Source organism: Chenopodium quinoa, unplaced genomic scaffold (genome assembly GCF_001683475.1).
Source record: "Chenopodium quinoa cultivar QQ74 unplaced genomic scaffold, ASM168347v1, whole genome shotgun sequence".
Lineage (NCBI taxonomy): Eukaryota > Viridiplantae > Streptophyta > Magnoliopsida > Caryophyllales > Amaranthaceae > Chenopodium > Chenopodium quinoa.
Genome location: NW_018743503.1, coordinates 1,600,407 through 1,622,924, shown reverse-complemented (window position 1 = coordinate 1,622,924; position 22,518 = coordinate 1,600,407).

Here is a 22,518-nt window from a genome sequence, read left to right as displayed (position 1 = left end):
AATGTCTCGTTTTGTGTGTCGAAAAATATCTCGATTAGCGAGTCATTATTTTTAAACCATGAAAATTAATCGGATTAAGTATTGGAGATTATTATGATATATGGAATCAAATTTAGCTCGGAATTGGCAAATTAACGTAAATGCCCTGTTTTGTATGTCAAGAATTATCTCGATTATTTGTATGTCAAGAAGTATCTCGATTAGTGTTTCGGGGTTTTCTGATGTCCTGCGGGAGAGTTACAATTCCGAGACTGGAACCGGACGCCTGTACCTGCAAAATAACGGAGACTCCTGAGAGCTCCGCCTCCAACGGTCAAGTTAGTACCTGATTAAGGAGTAATTAATACAGAAATTAAAGTAATAAGGTCTCTCTAGGTGAGAGTATTTAATGTAGGTAATCTGCTTTGCTAGCGAGATCAGCCGGTTATTAGTGTGTTCCGTAATGTCTTCGGTCCCTCGATTAATGAGGATTAATCGAGTATTTATAGCCTTGGGAAGCGTGCAACTCTCTAGGTTTAAGGTAAACCTAGGGCCGAACGGGCTTCTAGACTGAAATGGGCCTTGATGGCCGGTTGTCCCATTTGGCATGGGTGGACACGTGGCGTGTCTTAAGTGGTCCGTGGAGGACGCGTGGCGGAACCTGGTTGGTCCACTTGTCAAACGGCGTTTGGTGGATAAAAATCCCCTAATCATTTGCCCCTCACAGGTGGCACGCGACTGGTCACGTGTCGCCTGTGACAGGTGTCGCACGGTGACAGGCGACGGCCCGTTACAGGTGTCACCTTGCAGACGGCCGGGAGACTCTCCCGCCCAAATTTGAATTCGGAAGCGACCCTTCGCCTTCTCATTTTGCCTATAAAAGGAAGTGCTGACTTCGGTCATTTTCACATTTGAGAATTTTTGCGAGAACATTCGGACCCCTGAACTTGATCTGACATTTTCGGACTTTTTCTGCCTACCGCCTGTTCTGACAAGCCGACTGACCCGAACTTTCAGGACTTCATCAACTGTCATCCGTTCAGGTAACTCAGTTCTCTTACTCTTAATTTTCTTTTTATTTTTTGAAATGGCACCATGGAAGCACACGACACGCCCTAAGTTAGTGATCAGCCGGTCACCGGGGACGGCTGAATCTAGGACTAGGAGTGCCGCCTGCCCTTTTCTGGACCCATCTTTGCCCTTTATACAAAGTCCGACTGAATCTGTGTCTATGCAGAACGTGATGGCCAGAACAAAAAAGACTGCTAGAATATCAAACTCAGACGGCTCCTCCCAAAGGGTACTCCTTAGCGAAACATCTGACCAGGCGCCAGATGTGGAACGAGGCGACTGTCAAGCTGACAGTTCTGAGAGAGGGACCAAGGTGTTCCCTTCTCATCTAACCGTGGACATGTCCAATTTACCTTCTGCTCCTTCTAAGGGAGAGGAGGCGGGCCCCTCTAGGAGAGGGGAGGAGTCGTCCTCTTCGGACTCGTCAGGGGACGAGTCCGATTCCAGCTCTTCTGACCATAGTTCTTCTGACTCAGAAGAAAAACATAACCGCCTACAAGAGGCGAGAAGTTCCCATGCAGTGGAGAAGGGGGATAATTGGGCAGAGCCGTCCGCCTCTTACAGAGAGGAAAACACCCCCTACTACTGCAGGGTGCCCCGGGGCCGGATCGCAACCATGCGAGACAACGTGGCGAGCTTTATTGCTAACCACAAAATGAGCCCGGAGTATTTACTGTTTGTGCCGGATCCAGAAGATACTGTCGTCTGGCCGGCTGGTACCAGCTATGGTGACGGCTGTTTTGGCTGCTATGTGGCGGCCATCAAAGCTGGTCTGCGCTTCCCATTACATCCGGCTGTTCAGCGGATTTTAGATGGGTATGATCTGGGGTTATGGCAGTTAGCCCCCAACTCTTGGGTAAACGTACTCGGCTATGTGGCCGGGTGCGAACTGAACGGGGTGGAGCCAAGTTTTGAGGCTTTCGCCCACATGAACTATCTCAGCCGGACCCCTAAGTCGGGAGGTACCGGCTGGTATCAACTAACAAGCCACAGGGGTTACCTCATGACGAGAGGTAAGGCAAACAAATGGAAGGATTGGCGGAACACCTTCCTTATTATCGAGAGTTCAGACACGGAGCTGAACAAACGATTTAACAAGTGGAACAGGGATCCGCCTCTTCTTGCAGGCGGCCGCAGCATGCCGCCTGTTCCCCCAAAGGCTAAAAGAGAGATCCTAGACAAAGGACTCTTCAAAGTAGAGACTAGGGTGAACTCTACTTCAGGGGTACGAGAGCAAGTACCCCTACACTGCGTCCCGAGCTTCAAGTGGCTCTATGATGAGTACTTCTTGGCCGCCTGTGGCCTCGGCAGTCGGTGCTCTAGAGGTAGCCGGCCTGACGAATACTCTGTTCTTTCACGCCTTGTTTACTTGGGATTTTTACTAACTTTGCTGTTTATTTCTTTCAGCCGACGCCATGAGTAAAATAACAGCATCTAAGACTGCGGCGGCCATGCTGCGGGTTTCGCTAATGAAGCAGTCGTACGCCGACTCCCCCAGCAAGGAGGCACCCTTGGTAAGCTTTGAAAACTCTTCCCCTTTAAGTTGTATTATGCATATACTAACTCTTTTTGTTTTCAGTCTGGCACTCCAAGGGCTTCTTCCTCGCAACAGCCGGACCCCAAGGCCCGGAGGACGACCGTTGCAAGCTCTCCTGGGTCTTCCAGGAAAACAGTGGCGGCTGAGAAGCAGCCGGCCACTTCTTCAAAAACCCAAGCGGGGCCGCCTAGATGTATGGACCCTTGCTTGTAAAAACTCACTCTTGCTTCCTTCTTGATTAGGTCTAACTTGTTTTTCCTTCTGCTTAATGCAGCCGGCCCCCAGGGACTTGACTTGGTTGAGGTAGCCAAGTCAATGGTTAAAGTAGTTCCTCCCTCTGACCGGGAGGCGGTCAAGGGTGCCGGCACCCTTGACCTCGATGGAATTTCGGGGATCCTAGCTGAGGTATACCCTTTTGAAGTTCCAGGACGCCTGTTAACCCTTTTGATTGGAAACTGACGCCTGTTTTTCTTTGTACTTAGGCCCTGCTCCGAGTCAACAGCCTTCGCAAGCCGATTGATCGGAAAAACAAAGAGGTAAAGGCCGCAAAGGCTATGGCCGCCTCCAGCTGTGATAAAGCAATGTTTCAAATTGCCCAAAATGAAGTACTGACCATTGATCTTCTTTATTATCAGGCGCAGGCGACCGCCGCTGTTCGGGCTCAGCTAGAGGCGGCCCAAAAGAAGGTTGACGAGCTGGAGGGGACCGTCACCAAACTTAAAGCCGAGCTGAAGCCCCTTCGTCAGAAAATGCACTCTTACGAAGCCATGGAGAAATCTTTGGCTAACGTAAAAGAACGCCTGGTGAACCAGGAGAAGAGTCTTACCCAAGAGCTCTCGGACAAGGCCGAGCAAGAAAAACAAGAGCTCGTCCGGGAGATGGTGGAAGACTCCGCCCAAATCCAACGCATGACCTGGGAACGACTGTTCCCCAGTGCCGACTTTGCCTCATGGGAAAGAACGTACCGCCAGTGTTCGGAAATATATAATCAACAGATCCTGGCGGCTGCTGAAGAAGAGGCGATGGACGTTGCGTTGGAGGAGGAAGAGCCGGTTGTGGCGCTTGTGCCACTTGGGGGTAAGGCATCAAAAGATGATGCAGCTAAGGCCGAGTCCAGCAAGAAGAGTGCTGACCAGGCGGCTGCTGCTGATACTGAACTGCCCCCTTCTTAAGCTTTAAGTATATTTTTTCTTTTCACGGCCTGCGTGCCGTTTGCTTTGTAATTACCCGGCCAGGGGGACGGGGTTTTGAATATTCTGCTGGTCTTTTATGGCCGGCTCATTTTAATCAAATTTTTTGTTTTTGTTCAAATTTGTCTAAGTATTTGAAATTTGCTCACTAGACAGACTGTTGTGTATGGCCGAACGTTAAGACAGGTACAAATAGTAAGTATGCCGCCTATGCCCCTGGACGACTGGTTGTCTGTTTCCAGGATAGATGATCAGTCGGCCATTTAATCAATCGGTATTCGAACTCTTTATTCAATTTGACCAAGTAAATAGAATTACCAAGTAGCCAAGGAATTTAAGTAGGAAAACAAGCGGCGGGTACCGGTTGTTTCCCTTTATTGCCAATGTTGGCCTCTAATTTGTTATTTATTAACCTAGCAAGAGTATTGGTTGAGAGCCTTTGTTTATTAAAAACAAGTGGACGACTCGTACCTTTTAGGCTCAGTACTAAGTTTGAGTGACTATTAAGTTAACATAGGAGTTACTTAGTCTTCGTCACAATCTTGATTGAGTAGTAAAGGTATCAGGCGGCGTAGGCCGGCTAGACCCCTTGATTTACCAATGTTTGTTGGCTATTTACTCAATAGGTTATCCAGTAGGAATAGGGGTTCGAGTGCCCTTGTTTGTATAAAACAGGCGGACGACTCAAACTTTTTAGGTTCCATACCAAATTTGAAGGAGTGACTATGAGTTAACTTTGGAGTTACTCAGTCGCCGTCACTTTTGTTTGAGAAGTAGAGGTACCAGGCGGCGTAGGCCGGCTAGACCCCTTGATTCGCCAATGTTTGTTGGCTATTAACTCAATAGGTACCCCCTGCATTTATCCCAAGTAATACAGGCGGTCATCTGACTCAGATGTCAACTGCTACCACTGGTTTGGTTAGTGATAGAGTTATCCTTGTCTCAAAAACGGCTACGTGGTTGCCCTTTGGGACAGTCGTATAGGTGCCGTGTAATTAGTTTATAGAACAATGTTCCACCCAAAAGGGAGCTGCTCTCTGCGACGAATTTCATCCGAATGGATGCCGCCGGACGCCTGCTATAATGTTGGGACAGGTCGGATTAGTTTTTAAAAGTTAGATCAGTTGACTAGGCGCCTGGTCTGATCATTCGGCCGGTGGCCTTGGTAAGTTCTTGGTGAACGTAGGTGCTAAGTCAAAGAAGGGTAGCCGCCTGTTAGGCACAGGGTCGGCCAGGCCCTAATCTTTTTAGCTAAGTATTGTGAGTAAAATACTCAATGGAGAGTAGTCGACTGTAAAGGTACAGACGGCATGCCCCTCTGATGATAGAGTGAAAAAACTCAATGGAGAGTAGCCGACTGTAAAGGTACAGACGGCATGCCCCTCTGAAGATAGAGTGAAAAAACTCAATGGAGAGTAGCCGACTGTAAAGGTACAGACGGCATGCCCCTCTGAAGATAGAGTGAAAAAACTCAATGGAGAGTAGCCGACTGTAAAGGTACAGACGGCATGCCCCTCGTAATACAAAATTGAATAGTAAGTGCCAACTTTATTAAGTAGCTCTTTACTTTACATCATTCAAAAGAAATATTTCTTAAGGTTATCTACATTCCAAGTTCGAGGCAACGGTTGTCCGTCTGGTGTTTCCAGACGGTAGGTACCGTCCCTGACTTCCGCATAGATTCGGTAGGGTCCTTCCCAGTTGGGAGTTAGTTTGCCAGACTCGTTAGCCCTACCAACTGCTTCCATTTTTCTAAGTACAAAGTCCCCTACTTTGAGTGGACGCCTGTGCACTTTTTTGTTGTATGATCTAGTCATTCTCAGGCGGTAGATTTCATGGCGCAAAACAGCATTGCCCCTCTTTTCAGGAAGTGAGTCTAATGCCAGGCGCATAGCTTCCCAGTTTGCCTCTTCGTCATATAGCATTACTCGAAGAGTCGGCTCGTAGTGTTCTATTGGAAGAACAGCTTCTGCACCATAAGTTAGGAGGAATGGAGTTTCTCCAGTCGCCCCTTTTTCAGTCGTCCTAATGGCCCAAAGAACATGTGGTAGTTCATCTGCCCATAGGCCGCCTGCTCGTTCAATTTTTTTCTTGAGACCGTCTGAGATGATTTTATTAAAGGCTTCTACCTGGCCGTTTGCTTGTGGACGGCCGACAGATGCAAAGTAATGTCCAATTCCTTGGTCTCCCAACCAGCTTTTGAGAACAGGCGTCTCAAATTGGGGACCATTATCAAAAACCATAGACATGGGAACCCCGAACCGAGTGATGACGCTTTTCCAAATGAATGAAATTACATCTTTCGTCTTGATTCCCTTTACAGCCTCCGCCTCTACCCATTTAGTGAAGTAGTCAACGGCAACAAGTATATACCTTCTGCCGCCTGTAGCAGGCGTATATGGACCCAGAATGTCCATGCCCCACTTAGCAAACGGTAGTGGGCTGTGAATGGTAGTGAGGTCAGTAGCCGGACGGTGAATTAATTTGCCAAACCTTTGGCACTTGTCACATTTTTTCACCATCTCCATTGCATCTGCTTCCAAAGTAGGCCAAAAGTAGCCCTGCCGCCTTGCCCTTTGAGCAAGCATCCTACCACCTATATGGGAAGCACAGAAACCAGAGTGAAGATCATCTAGTATCTCTCGTCCCTTTTCAGGAGTAACACACTTTAAGAAGGGTTGAAGGTGCCCCCTCTTGTGCAGTTCCCCCTGTATCATTTCAAAACAGGAGGCTCGTTTTTTCAGTGATGCCGCCTGTTGAGGATCATCCGGCAGTGTACCGTTTGTCAGATATGCCCTGATTGAATCCATCCAGGTTGAGCTTCTGTCTAGAATTCCAATAGGATTTTCCTCGATGCTTCTCTTCTCCATTACTTCCCAAAACACAGTTCGAGGAGTATCGGAGGAGGCGGATGATGCTAATTTCGAGAGTGCATCTGCCTGGTTGTTTTCTGATCTCGGTACTTGGATCAGATGGAAATCCTCAAGGGAGCCGACTGCTTGTCGGACCGCCTGTAAATATTTGATCATGGCCGGATGTGTTGCTTCGTATTCGCCATTGTACTGACTCACTATCAGTTGTGAATCAGAACAGGCGTCTATTTTCCTTGCCCCGGCCGCCTTACACATGCGGATCCCGGCTAGTAAAGCTTCATATTCTGCCTCATTGTTTGAAGCCCGGAAACTGAAGCGTAGAGCATACTCGAACCTGTCGCCCTCTGGAGATTGACATACGACGCCTGCTCCACAACCGTTTGAAGTAGAGCTTCCGTCCACATATACCTTCCAGACTTGGTCTGGAACTTGAGAGTCAGGAGGACGAGTCATCTCTACAATAAAGTCAGCAAAGGCTTGCCCCTTCACTGCTTTTCTAGGCTCGAAAGTAACTTCGAGACTCTGCATTTCTATGGCCCATTTGATCATTCGTCCGGAGGACTCCATGGTGGTAAGGGGCCGCTTGATCGGTTGGTCGGTATACACGACGACTGCATGTGCCAGAAAGTAGGGCTTCAATTTTTTAACAGCCATGAAGAGTGCAAGACCAAATTTCTCCACTAGGGGATACCTCAACTCGGCATTTTTCAGTACGTGACTGACAAAGTAGACCGGAAGTTGACAGCCGTCCCTTTCAGCAAGGAGCACCGCGCTTAACGCATGATCAGAGACGGCCAGGTACATGTAGAGATTTTCTTTGGGCAAAGGGCTGACCAGCCTTGGCAAGGAATGCAAGTGAACCTTTAATTTCTTGAAGGCGGCCTCAGCATCCGGCCCCCATTCAAACCTTGCCTTTTTCTTAATTGCCTGGAAAAAGTATAGGCATTTGTCGCCTGATCGGCTTAGAAATCTTCCCAAGGCCGCCAGACAACCTGTTAACTTCTGAACCTCTCGGACGGTACGAGGCGACTGCATGTCAATGACCGCCTGTACCTTCTCAGGGTTCGCCTCTATTCCTCTCTGGTTGATAAGGAATCCGAGAAATTTCCCAGACTCTACTCCAAATACACATTTCTTGGGATTGAGCATGACATGGTGCCGCCTGAGTGTGGCGAAAGTTTCTCGGAGGTCTGTCAGATGATCTTTCTGAAGTTTAGTCTTAACAATCATATCATCAATGTATGCCTCGACGTTTCTCCCAATCTGATCAAAGAACACTGTGTTTATCATTCGTTGGAATGTAGCCGGGGCATTCTTAAGACCAAACGGCATGACCGTATAACAGTATAATCCCTGATCAGTGACGAAGGCCGTCTTCTCCTGATCTTTCTTCCACAAAGGAATTTGATGAAAACCAGAATAGGCGTCCATAAAACTCATCAAGGCATGGCCGGCTGTTGAGTCGACCAGGTTATCAATTTTTGGCAGAGGGTAACTGTCTTTGGGGCACGCCTTGTTCAAGTCTGTGTAATCTACACACATTCGCCAGGTGCCATTCGGCTTTTTAACAAGTACCACATTTGCAACCCAATCTGGGAAGTAACATTGCCGAATGAACCCTGCATCAAGTAATTTTTTGACTTCGGCGGCGGCCGCCTGACCTCTTTCTTCACCATGGTTCCGCTTCTTTTGCCGTACCGGCTTCTTTTTCGGATCCACAGCGAGTTTGTGTACTGCCAGATCAGGACTAATGCCTGGCATTTCATGGACTTCAAATGCAAAGATGTCCTTGTATTCTTTCAACAGGTTGTGAAAGTCATCACCAAGGTTTCTCAGAGCAGTCGTCCCAACTTTGACTGTTTGGTCAGGGCGGGAGTCGTCTAATATCAGGTCCGTATGCTCACCAGCCGGCTGAGGGCGGAACTCATCCGGCCGGTCCTCTGCCAATGATTGCTATTTTCTTGCCTTTCTGGCGGACTCTGTCTGGGACGCCTTTCTTTTTCTGTCGCCTGTTTCTTGAACAGGCGCACTTTCCTTGACATTGTCAAGGTCTGTTTTTTCTCCACTTGACCCAGTGGCCTTAGCAGTGGGTTTGACATCCGAGAGATAGCACTCTCGGGCCATCCTCTGATCTCCCCTTAGGGAGCCGACTGTTCCATTGTCCCTTTCAAACTTAAGCAGCATAAGTGACGGGATTATAACAGCCTTGGCACTATTCAGGGTTGGGCGACCCAGAATCATGTTGTAAGCAGAGAGTTCCTCTACAACTAGGAATCGGACTACCATGTGTCGTCCTTCCCCTTTTTCGCCCAGGCGGACGGGTAGATCAACTCGTCCCAGTGGGTGGACGACTCCTCCTCCAAACCCTATTAAAGGGTGGGAGGCCGGATGTATGCAGTCCGTCTGATATTTCAGTTTTGACAGACATTTGCTGCTGATGAGATCTGAAGAGCTCCCAGTATCTTTGAGGATTCGACCAACTCTCTGGTTGGCCACTTTACATTCAATAACGAGAGGGTCGTCATGCGGCCCCCTTATTCCTCCTAGATCCTCTTCAGTGATGACAATCTCAGGAAATGTATATTTGGACGGTCGTTCTTGGTGAACGGAATTTACATCTAACCGCCTTATATTATCTTTGTTGCCCCTAATAGTGGGGCCGCCTCCTGAGAAGCCGCCTGCAATGGTGTAGACGACTGCATCATCTGTATCGGAACTGTCGGCCTGTTGATTCTTTTTGGCCGACTGCTTTTTTGAGGAAGTATTCCCCGTAGATTTCTCGACATAAGTGTCAAGATCACCTTGATCAGCCAAGCGGTCTAGGTACCGCATGAGACTAATGCAGTCGTTGGTGTGATGACCAATGTCATCATGATAAGCACAGATTTTGTCTTGGTTCCGGTTGCTCGCAGAACCCTTCATGGGGAGCGGTTTCTCAATTGAGAGCCGTCCCTTTATTTCTTTTAGGATAAACTGGTTATCCTTGTTAAACACATACTTTGGGGAGTATGGTTTGAATTCCTTTTTCTTCTTGGCCGGCTGTTTAGAGGAATCAGCCGCCCAGACCCCTTTTCTTTTTTCATCTTTGTTGGACGACTGTTTCTGTCGTCCTTCTCTATTGTCGAACCTCTTCCCGTCCGACTGTTTCATTGTACACAGATCAGTCGCCTGTATATAGGCTTCTGCTTCAATCAAGGCCTCTTGAAGAGTCGCCACCCTTTTTCGAACTAAATCAAATTTGAAGGTAGACCCGTCTTTGAGACCTCTAAAAAAGTCAGTATAAGCTACCTCATCCGGTAACCCTTGAATCTGTATTCTCATCAGGTTGAACCGCCTGATGTAGGAACGAAGCCCCTCCTTTTCACCCTGCTGAATTGTTCCCAAATCAAGGGTCGTTTTCTTCGCAGGGATGTTCATTGCAAAGTTGGAGGCAAATAAGTAAGCAAGCGTCCTGAAACTGTTTACACAACCAGTCGGCAGGTTGCCGAACCATTGCTGTGCAATTCCCTTGAGAGTTGCTGGGAAACACTTGCACCAAGTGGGATCATCCAACCCTTGAAGGTACATCAGGTTGGTGAATGCCATCAGATGGTCTTCCGGGTTAGTAGTGCCATCATAGGCGCCTACTAAAACATTTTTTACTTTGGCCGGCTGAGCGGCTTCAGTAATTTCCTTGGAGAAGGCCGACGGCTGTTCACCAAGTCTAAGCAGCCGTAGCTGCCAGTCCATAGGTTGGACGTTTTTTGCTGCAGGTCCACCAAATGGAGGTGGCTGCATAAAATATTGTTGTTGCGGCACAAATGGCAAATTTGGTACCGCCTGCGCACTATGAAAGCCAGACTGTCGGGAGGTGCCGCCTGACTGACTCTCATGGTACGACTGAGTTGGCCTCATCGAGGCATTTCGCAAACTGTCCTGAAAATTTGAAGTAGAAGCCGACTCTGATAATCGGTCACTCCTCTTCTGCTCTAGCAGGTGCCGAGCATCTGTGAACGTTTGCTTTGACCCGTCCGCCTGAATATGACGAACCGGTTTCCTATTTCCCGTAGGATAACGGAGTTTTGTGAAATCAAGAGCAGACGGCTCCCGCTTCTTAGATTTAGGATGGGGAGTCGCCTCTCGCCCTTGAACTGGCTTCCTCTTCAGTGAAGTGGAAGGTTTTTTGGCCGCCTGCTCTTTGACTGAAGCAGGCGGTTTTTTGTTGATCAACTCTTGGATCTCTCCCTTGAATCCCCTCATGAAGGTCATGAGTTCGTTCCTTGTGATGGGAGCAGACCCATCAGTCGGCTGTTGCCGAGCAAGCGGTGCGCCTGCTGGCTCGCTTCCTGTTTGAAGATACTCCCGTTCCCTTATTTCAGTATGACGGGTACGGCGGGCCCTTAGGGTCCCGTCTGGAGCTGTATGAGTTTCAACTTCAAATTCACTTTCGGTATCATGGTCCGACTGAACTTGAGGGTCGTCTAGGGGACGCCTCTCTTCTGGGGTCGGTACAGACTTGGATGCCATCTCTGAAGTACTCTCCCCACAGACGGCGCCAAATGTTTCGGGGTTTTCTGATGTCCTGCGGGAGAGTTACAATTCCGAGACTGGAACCGGACGCCTGTACCTGCAAAATAACGGAGACTCCTGAGAGCTCCGCCTCCAACGGTCAAGTTAGTACCTGATTAAGGAGTAATTAATACAGAAATTAAAGTAATAAGGTCTCTCTAGGTGAGAGTATTTAATGTAGGTAATCTGCTTTGCTAGCGAGATCAGCCGGTTATTAGTGTGTTCCGTAATGTCTTCGGTCCCTCGATTAATGAGGATTAATCGAGTATTTATAGCCTTGGGAAGCGTGCAACTCTCTAGGTTTAAGGTAAACCTAGGGCCGAACGGGCTTCTAGACTGAAATGGGCCTTGATGGCCGGTTGTCCCATTTGGCATGGGTGGACACGTGGCGTGTCTTAAGTGGTCCGTGGAGGACGCGTGGCGGAACCTGGTTGGTCCACTTGTCAAACGGCGTTTGGTGGATAAAAATCCCCTAATCAATTAGCGTGTCGTTTTTTCCATTAAAACTGACCGGGTAAGGTTTTGAGGGTCATTTAAATCCTTTAAGGGACTAATTTAAGCTCATATTTGGCAAAAAATTAACGTAAATGCCCCGTTTTGCAATTTTAACGGTAAAAAAAATTACGATCTTAACACGCAAAACAGGGCATTTACATTATTTTTTTGCCAATTCTGAGCTTATTTAATATCCATAAAGGGCCCAAATGACCGTCAAAACCTTACCTAAACAACTTATGTAGTTAACAAAACCGTACGCAAATTAAGATATTTTTCCACACACAAAACGGGGCATTTACGTTAATTTTTTGTCAATTCTGAGCTTAATTTGAACCCATAATGGGTCAAAATGACCTCTAAACCCTTAACCAATTTTCATGGTTAAAAAATAATGATTCTTAAATCGAGATATTTTTCAACACACAAAACGGGACATTTACATTATTTTTTTTTCAATTTCAACCTTAATTTGAATCCATAAAGAAACAAAATAATCCCTAAAACTCTATCCAAATAATTCTTGTCACGAAAATCAGGATAAAATTGTTTTTTTATTAATTAAAATAAAAAATGAACCAACATAACATGTGTCATAATAATCCTAATGACTAACAGAGTGAATGGTCGTTAGTCATTAATGGCACTTGGTGAATATTTTAATAACTCGGTGGCATTTGGTGAATTTTGAAAACTTTAATAGCATTTGGTTAATTATTAAAGTTTTTAATGACATTTGGTGAAATAGCCGTATAATATATCCGTATCAAACTTAACCTCTGCCTTGGGGGACTACGAAACTAATTACTCAAGTTAACCCAAAAAAAAAATAAAATGGTTAAGTGTAAAATTTAATAACTTGTAATGGATTATAATAGCACTCACGTGAGTCACGGGTATACCAAGATGGTATTATTTTTATACCAATATACGGAGTAGAATTTTGTTTGTACCAACTAAACATTTTGTGCTTGTTGGTACTAATAAAAATGTAGTTCGAATCATGATAATACCAACAGATATTATTAGAGCCTTTAGGACTCGAGCTATTAGAGCCTAAGAAATTCTTTGTATACTGTTCTCAAATTAAATGTATACATTATATATTAAATGGGATTAGCTCAAATGCTTGTATATGAAAAGATTAGCTTAAATTCTAGTAGACTTGGATTAAAGATAAGTCATTAATTATATGATCGTAAAAAAAAAGAAAGGATTAGCTCAATATTGTTGCATACACACAATTTAATCAACAATAAGTCTTGTAGGTGGTTAGCCACACGCTGTGGCAACATTAGTTTATAAAAATAATCTGTATTTATAATTATATTTATGAGTAACCCTAGTTATTCATAAGAGTAACCGTATTTTGTCCATTAAAGTAGCTCCAATTTATCATATGAGTAATATCAACTAATTTAGAAATAAGTAACACCATTTTACATACGAGTAGCCCCTATATTTTTGTTTAAAAATATGAAAGAATGACTCCACTTATGTAAGAGTATTACCTTTTTCTCATGTAAGTAACCCTATTTACTCATCAGTCTAATCCCATTTTCTCATCAACGTAACCCCCTATTACTTAATTCATTGCCTTATATATGAAGCGGCCACACCATGTGGCTAACTATATATAAGAATTTGTGTTTAACCAAATACCCCTCCTTTGGGATACATTTAAATATCTTATTGGGTTTTTTGGGATGCATTTAAATAAGCACAATTTTAACCATAAATATCATTTATCACCATTGGTAAGATATTTGAGATTATTTCTATCGAGTAAAAATTAAACACAATTTTTTAAATGTGGCTGGCCACATCGTGTTACCTGGGTTACTTGTAGGGGGTTACCTGTTTGGTCAGGGGTTACTAGTAGGGGTGTTTTGGGTAAAAATACCCAGGCCACGTGGCCTAATAAGAGGGTGACACGTGTCGCCTTAAGAGAGGTTCAACTGACACGTGGCCCAATAAATGAACCTCTCCTCAGTTGACACATGGCACTCCCAATCAGTGGGGAAAAAGACGGCCTTCGGGGCCTAATTCCCGAGAAAAGCCACAAAACAACGCAGCCCCCAAATCTAGGTCAGAATGACCTAGACAAGGATACCTTTACCGATGACCCTATAAACAGGGAGATTTACCCCACTTGTGGGACAGACATAGATACTCATTAATTACAATATAAGCAATTCTCTCAAATCAGAGAAATCCCCTAATCTCGAAATCCGAGAAGATCTCACTTTAGTTTCCGCACCTTTTCACTTTCTCGGTACATGTTCTAACTTAATCGTTGAAGGCGGAACTCCACCCAACCAGAGTCTCCGTTGTTTTGCAGGTACAGGCACTCGAAATCTAGTCTTGGTGACGTAACTCTTTCGAGGGACAAAAAACCCCGAAAAATTTGGCGTCGTTTATGGCGAGAGTACCTCTAAGAAGGTTTCACAATAGTCTGTACCGCCTCCTAATGAGAAACGACTTACGGTCGAAGCTGAGGTCTATTTGGACCATGACAATGATGACGACTTTGAAGTCGAAACGTATGTGGCCGCTAATGGGTCACTTAGAACTAGACGCACCCGTCCCAAGGAAAGAAGGGAACATGGCGATAATTAAGCAGGTCCAAGTAAATCATCCGGACAGCCGTCTGGACAACACCAGGCGGCAGAAGGCACAACCCTAGTCACTCGAGACCAACTCATGAAATTCATGACAAGTTTCAAAGGAGAGATAAAGGAATTGATCACCAAAAGGACGGTTAGTCCAAGCAAGGGTCAGTCGGCCAAGAAACCCTTTCACTCTGAGAAGAACAAGCCAGTCAGGGGCTGAGAGCCCACTTCGCATCCTAATTCTAGGGAGGGGAAGCGTCCCTTGATTGATCTTTTCAAGATCCGATTCCTTGAGACAGGGAAGAGGAAGGTCATCCGGCATGTTTAGCCAGATGGCTCAAAGAAGACATACTCTAATGCCCGGTTCCTAATCGAGCAGAAGAGAAACCAGCAACTATCTGAGTCGGCTTCAACGTCCAGTTACCTAGACAGTTTCCAGAATACCTCAATGAGGTAATCTCAATTTGTAGGAGAGAGTTAGTCAGGCGGCCCGTCTGTCCACACTGGCCCTTAGATGATCGATTCGGCCCTGTATGTACCTTAGCAGCCATACATGTCATATGGACAACCTCACATGCAGTCGGCCCTCTTTGGGGGTCAGGCGGCACAAAACGTCCAACCTTTGGACTGGCAGCTCCGTCTGCTAAAACTTGGGGAACAACCTTCTGCATTCTCCAAGGAAATAATCGAGGCGGCATAGCCGACCAAGGTTAAGAATGTCATGGTGGGTACTTACGATGGTACCACCAACCCTAAAGACCACCTCATGGCCTACACCAACCTCATGTACTTGCAGGGGTTGGATGACGCCACATGGTGCTGATGCTTCCCGGCTACATTGAAGGGCATCGCCCAACAATGATTCGACAACTTGCCAGCCGGCTGCATCAATAGCTTCAAGATGCTTGCGTTATTGTTTGCTTCTAACTTCTTTATGAATATCCCTGCCAAGAAAACAAGTCTTGACTTGGGTGCAGTGCAGCAGGGGGATAGAGAAGGGTTGTGGTCATACGTCATGCGGTTCAATATAGTAAGAATCTAGATTCAAGGGCTGTCTGACGATGTGGCTTATACAGACTTCTTCAAGGGTCTGAAGGACGGGTCGACTTTTAAGTTCGACCTCGTTAGAAAGAGGGTTACTACCCTCCAGGAAGCGCTGATGGAGGCGGAAGCCTATATAAAGGCGATCGAGCTCTGCTTCATCAGCAAGCAGACGGACTCCAAAAAGTCTGACAAAAAAGAGAGTCGGCAAGCACAACTGGCTAAGAAAGCTGAAGAGAGTAATAAGAGAAACGAGATCTGGGCGGTTGATAACTCTGATTAGTCACCCCAGAAGAAAAAGAAAGAGTTTAAACCGTACGTCCCAAAGTACGAGTTTAACAAAAACTGCTACTCCATCCTCATGGAGATAAAGGACCGGGTGACCATAGAGAAACCCGCTGCTATGAAAGGTTCTGCCAAGAATCGGAACAAAAACAAGTACTGCCATTTCCATGAGGATCTTGGCCACGACACCAACGACTACTATAGTGTTAAGCGGTTGTTGGACCGTTAGGCTTATAAGGTGGTGTTAAAGTCTTACATCCTGAAGTCTAAGGTGACCTTGAAGACAAACCCCAGGCAATCATCCAAAAAGGATGCCCAACCTGCTAGTAGTTCGGACACTGACAAAGAGCCGGTCTACACAATAGCAGGCGGCTTTGCTAGAGGGGGCTCAACCATCAGGGGCACCAAGGACCATGTCAGACGGCTGTATGTCAGTTCAGTTGATGAGGGCCAGGCGTCTACTGACACCTTCCCTAAGGTCATCATCACTGAAAAAGACAGGGGCAAGATCCGCTGACCGCATGATGACCACATTGTCATTGAGTGCAAAGTGGCCAACCAGAAGGTTGGCCGGATCTTCATTGACATCGAAAGCTTGTCTGACATCATCAACTACAAGTGATTGTCAAAGCTAAAGTATAACCTCGGCAACGTGCACAAGGTTTCTCACCCCTTTGTTGGTTTTGGGGTTGGAGTTGTGCGCCCAGTCGGACGGATTGACCAACCCATTCGGCTGGGGGAGAAAGGAGAGGGACGCCACATAATAGTCCAGTTGTTGGTCGTAGAGGAGTTGACCGCCTATAATCTGATATTGGGTCGTTTGACTCTGAACGAAACCAAGGCCGTCATTATTCCATCCCTTATGCTGTTGAAATTTGAGAAGTATGATGGGTCTATTGGCTCCCTAAATGGGGACCAGAAGACGGCTAGCTAGAGAGTGATACCTCTCAGACGTCAAGCCCACAGTGGCCGCAGCCGGCTAGGGTGAGGAGCCAATAGACCTTGACGATGTTAAAGAAGCCGAGCCTGCTCTAACAGCAGCCGACAAGAAGAGAAAGGCTGACCAGTTGGTGGCCACGAAAAAAGAGAAGCAATAGAATCACTGACCGAGGAATGGTCAAATGAACTTCGTCCCCAGCCGACTGGTGAACATTTTGACATTGCTCTAGACGACACACGTCCGGAGCGTATTGGTAAGGTTGGGGCGACTGCTCTTGCCAAGCTAGGTGCAGACTTGCACAATTTGTTGAAGGATTTCAAAGACATCTTTGCCTTTGAAGTGGAAGATATGCCAAGCATCAGCCCGGATCTAGTTGTCCACAAGCTCGCCGTTGATCCCAAAAAGAAGCCGGTTAGGCAAAAGAACATAAACCACGGCGAGGCGAGGAGAGAAGTCCGACGGCAGCCCCCGAAGTGAAAATGCTGTTAGACCCCAGATTCAATTCGTAATGTCACTTCCTAGATTGGGTTGCGAATGTTATGCTTGTAAAGAAGCCGAATAGTACCTAGCGCATGCGTGTTGATTACACTAACTTGAACAAGGCATGTCCGAAGGATAGTTATCCACTTCTAAAGATCGATAGTCTGGTCGACACTACAGCCGGACATGCTTTGATGAGCTTTATGGATTCTTATTCAGGCTTTCAATAGATACACTTGTGGAAAAAAGATCTAGAGAAGACGACATTCGTCACTGATCAGGGGTTATTTTGCTATACTGTGATGCCGTTTGGCTTGAAAAACGCGCCTGCTACTTTCCAGCGAATGATTAATACAGTCTTCATTAATCAAATTGGGAGGAATGTAGAGGCGTAAGTTGATGACATGGTAGTTAAATCCATAAGCTACAGACGGATCACCTTGCTGACCTCCAAGAAACCTTGACCACACTCAAGCGGCACAAGATCATGATCAATCCCAATAAGTGTGTCTTTGGTGTTTAGTATGGGAAGTTTCTCGGATTTTTGATTGATCAAAGGGGAATAGAGGCCAACTCAAAGAAGATACAGGCGGTCAGACATGAAGTCACCTCGCACTGTTAAAGAAGTTCAAAAGTTAATAGGTTGTCTGGCGGCATTGAGGAGATTTCTCAGCCGGTCAGGTGACAAGTGCCTCTATTATTTCCAAGCTATAAAAAAGAAGACTAGGTTTGAATGGGGGGATGATGCTGAGGTGGCCTTTCAGAGATTGAAAGAACACTTGCACTCTTTGTCGAGGCTTGTTATCCCTCTTCCAAAGGAGGCGCTTTACATGAACTTAGCCGTCTCAGACCATGCTCTTAGTGCCGTTCTCTTTGCTGAAAGAGACGACGTCCACTATTTCATTAGTCATGTTCTTCGAAATGCTGAACTATGGTACCCAATGGTTGAAAATTTTAGCTTGGCTCTTTTCATGGCAGTCAAGAAGTTGAAGCCTTACTTCTTGGCACATCCGGTTGTGGTCTACACAAACCAACCTTTCAGGGTAGCTCAAATGGGTTATTGAAATGCAAAGTCTTGAAATCTCTTTCAAACCAAGGAAGGCAGTGAAGGGTCAGGCGTTTGCCGACTCCATTGTTGAAATGACAAGGCCGGCTAAGTAGAGAATCTTGACTAGGTTTGGAAAGTGTATGTAGACAGAAGCTCTACTATGAACGGCTGTGGTGCCGGGGTTATATGTCAGTCCTCTGAAGGGGACAAGTATGAATATGCACTACGGTTCAAGTTTCAAGTCTCAAATAATGAGGCGGAATATGAAGCCCTACTAGCCGATATTCGCATGAGCAAGACGGCAGAGGCAAGAAAAATTGGCGCCTGCTCTGATTCACAACTGGCCGTTAGCCAGTAACATGGTAACTATGAGGCCACCCATCCGGCCATAATCAAGTATTTGCAGGCGGTCAAAGAAGAGGCTGGGACACTCGATGAATTTCATCTAAGTTAGGTGCCCTTGTCAGAGAACAATCAGGCGTATGCTCTTTCTAAGCTGGCATCATTCGCCTCCTATGATACACCTCGGTCGGTCTTTTGGGAAGTAATGGAAAAGCGAAGTATTGAAGAAGATCCCATTGGAATACTAGACCGGAGTTCAACCTGGATGGATGGCATCTGGGCCTATCTACTAGACAACACTTTGCCGAATACATACCTAGAAATGGCTGCAATGAAAAAATGTATGGCCAACTTTGAGATTCATAATGGAGAGCTTTTCAAGAAGGGTTTTCTGCAACCTCTTTTGAAATGCATCACCCCAGAAAGGGGGTAAGAGATTCTGGAGGATCTGCACTCGGGCTTTTGTGCCTCCCATACAAGCGGCAGGTCACTAGCAACAACTGGTAGGTGGTAAGGCTACTTCTAGCCCTCTCTTGAAACAGACGCCATGGAAATGGTGAACAAGTGTGATAAGTGTCAAAGATTCGGCAAACTCATACACCGTTCGCCCACTGATCTGACACCCATTCACAGTCCAATACCATTTTCCACATGAGGCATGGACAGTCTGGGTCCATATACGCCTGCGCCGGGCGGACGGCGGTATATTCTAGTCGCTGTTGACTACTTCACCAAGTGGGTAGAGGTAGAGGCGGTCAAAGGCATTAAGACTAAGGATGTCATCTGCTTCATCTAGAAGAATATCATCACCCGGTTTGGGGTACCTATGTCTATGGTCTTTGACAATGGCCCTCAGTTTGAGACGCCTACCCTCAAAAACTTGCTGGGAGACCAAGGAATCTCTCACTGTTTTGCGTCAGTCGACCATCCCCAGGCAAACGACCAGGTTGAAGCCTTCAACAAGCTAATCTCAGACGGCATTAAAAAGAAAATTGAAAGAGCTGGCGGTATGGGCGGATGAGTTACCTCATATCCTTTGGGCCATTAAAACAACAACAAAAGGGGTAACTGGTGAAACCCCATTTCTCATGGCATACGACGCAGAAGTCGTCTTGCCCATTGAACACTATGAGCTGACTCTTCGAGTCATGCTACATGACGAAGAGGCAAACTGAGAGGCCATGCGGCTAGCATTGGACTCACTCCTGGAGCACAGGGGCAATGCCGCCTTGCGTCATGAGATTTACCGTCTGAGAATGACAAGAGCCTGCAACAAAAGTTGCTTTTTATTTTCAACTCTGTTTATTTATTCCTTTAACTATATACATCTCCCAGTGGGAATACCGTCTGTGCAATGTGAAGACGACCTTATTAAAACCATCGTCTACTCCAACATGTATAGACGCCCATCCGGGCGAATTTGTCGCAGAAGAATCTCCCATCCAGGTGGTGTAGGGTTTTGTAGAGACCGTCTCTATGCGGAATAGAAACCCCCCAAGACCCGCCCCAATAATTAAAGCAATAAAGCATGTATAAATATAATTAAGAAATAATTAAGAGAAGGGAGAAATAAGTTATACCCTTGAAGCGTGCTTCGCTCGTAAACCTAGCTCTTACTTCTAAGCTTAAAGCCTCACAAGCGTGACGGCCTCTAACGGCTCGTACCCACGACCCGACCCGAACGGTCTTCGTCTTGAGGGGTAGTCTCAAAACTTGACCAAAGATAAAAATAGAGTTTTACGAACTCAAAGGTTTTCTCAATAATTAGAGATGCCTTTTTGAGTTCCACTCAAGTTGATTTCCAAATGCCCAATCATGGGGTATTTATAAAGAAATGTAACTTGCACTCCCATTCATGACCAATGTGGGATAGTTTGCATTTCCAACTAAAATATTTAAATAAAAAATAAATTAAAAGATAATGCAATCAACAATCAACAAGTGGCACATGGAGAGGAGAGGTTTGGTGAGGACCATCACCAAAGGGGGGACCATTGCCTTGCTCCCCAAGGGTTGGCTCTAAGCCTTGGTCCCCACAACTCCAAACCGGCATCAAGGCCTTGGCAAGCTGGCAGCCTGCCTAGGCTGCAAGCTGGCGCCTGTCACCAAGGCTAGGCAGCCTACCTTGCCAGCTAGCCAACACAGCAAGCCCCATCACATGCGTGCTGCTAGCGAGCAACGCATGCTGCCGCTACTGCTGGGCGAGGCCCTAGCTCGCTGCTGCTAGGCGTGCTACTAGGTGCTGCCATGAGAAGGCACACGCACATATGCATAGCCCAGCGTGCTGCTGGATGGTGCGTAGTGTTGTGCGTAGTTGGGCTGCTAGCACTGGGCCTAGGCACATGCACGCACACACAGCCCAGCGTGCTTGCTGGCTGGTGCGTAGCGATGTGCTATGCTGCCACACGCAAGGCTGCCAGCTGGCGCCTGGCACCAAGGCTAGGCAGCCTGCCTTGCCAGCCAGCCAGCACAGCAAGCCCTATCAAATGCGTGTTGCTAGCGAGCAACGCATGCTGCTGCTGCTTCTGGGTGAGGCCCTAGCTCGCTGTTGCTAGGCGTGCTGCTAGGTGCTTCCATGCGAAGGCACACGCACATACGCATAGCCCAGCATGCTGCTGGATGGTGCGTAGTGCTGTGCGTTGTTGGGCCTAGGCACATGCACGCACACACAGCCCAGCGTGCTTGCTGGCTGGTGCGTAACGATGTGCTATGCTGCCACACGCAAGCGCCTAGCAAGCATGGCATGCTAGGCTTGTGCCTAGCAATGCGAGGTGCATGCTAGCTCGAGCTAGCCTAGCAACCACATGGCTAGGCCAATGTGATGCTACGGCTTTGCTCGAACTTGTTGCTTGTTGGTTTTGAAACGCTCGGTCTCGACGCTCTAGGCTCAATATCCGACGTCTGTGTTCGTAATACTCTAGTGAATCATCAAATCCTTTGGATTGATTCGTCGGTTCGGATTGGCAGTTCGTTTGGGTTCGACCCGAAGGGTTCAGTCAAGATAAAGCTGTAATATTAATTGTTCACTAATGTTACTGATCAGAAGCGGCCTCCACCCAGGCATTCCGATCACTTGATCTCACCAAAGAATTAGCTTCCTGTTAATTCTGAACCCTCTATCAGAATAATACACTTGTTGGAAGGACACCATTCCTTTTAGTTGGTACATTTCTCTATAAACTTATTGCACTCATAGCCAAAGATTGATTAGCCCAATGAGGCGCACTCATAGCCATTTCACATAAGTAATCTAAAGGAAACCTAGATGGTATACTAAAACCGTGTGTCAACAGACTTAGCCGGTAACCTACCATTCCAACTTAGATTGCATTAAGAATCTTATGCTTATAGTCCTCCCAATGGGGCAAAAGGGCGCTTGAGTAAATGAATGGATTACAAATATCCCAGACGATTCAAACGATCCTAGTCCAATAGACTAAGCAATCTCCGAAGACCGACTGGGTTCCAGGCTCAAACCGCCATAATCTTGGACGACTGTGTACTCGGTTTGGGGCAATCACGGTTGTGATTAATTGGATTAGGAACTCATCATACTCCTAAAAGTATCAAAAGTCCCCAAGTCAATCAATCAAGTTTTTGAAACCAACCACACAGCCGCCCTGGGGCAAAGAGCCAGCCGGTTTGTTAGTTGTCGCATACAATTAACAAGTTAGGAAAAATTTGAGCATATATATATATATATATATATATATATATATATATATATATATATAACAAATCAAATCAAATCTAAAATTACAAGAATTGAAAGTGAAAAATTTAACAAAACCAACTTAGTTGGTCATTTCATAAATAATTCCCGACGAAAAGGTCGGGAGAGTGATTGTTATACCGGATCTACGTCCGGGAAATTGAAAAATTATCAAAAAATACAACAGAGATACTCGCCACGCAGGCCGGAAATGCAGACGGCCAAAGGCCGAATAGAAATAAAGAAAGCTAACTTTGCTGAGGCGGGGCCATTAGCGCATCCTTCTCAGGCGGAGGTAGAGAAGAGTTCACCTGTGCATCGTCTTCCTATTACTCTTGCTCCTCTTCTTCCCCTGCAACTTGAGC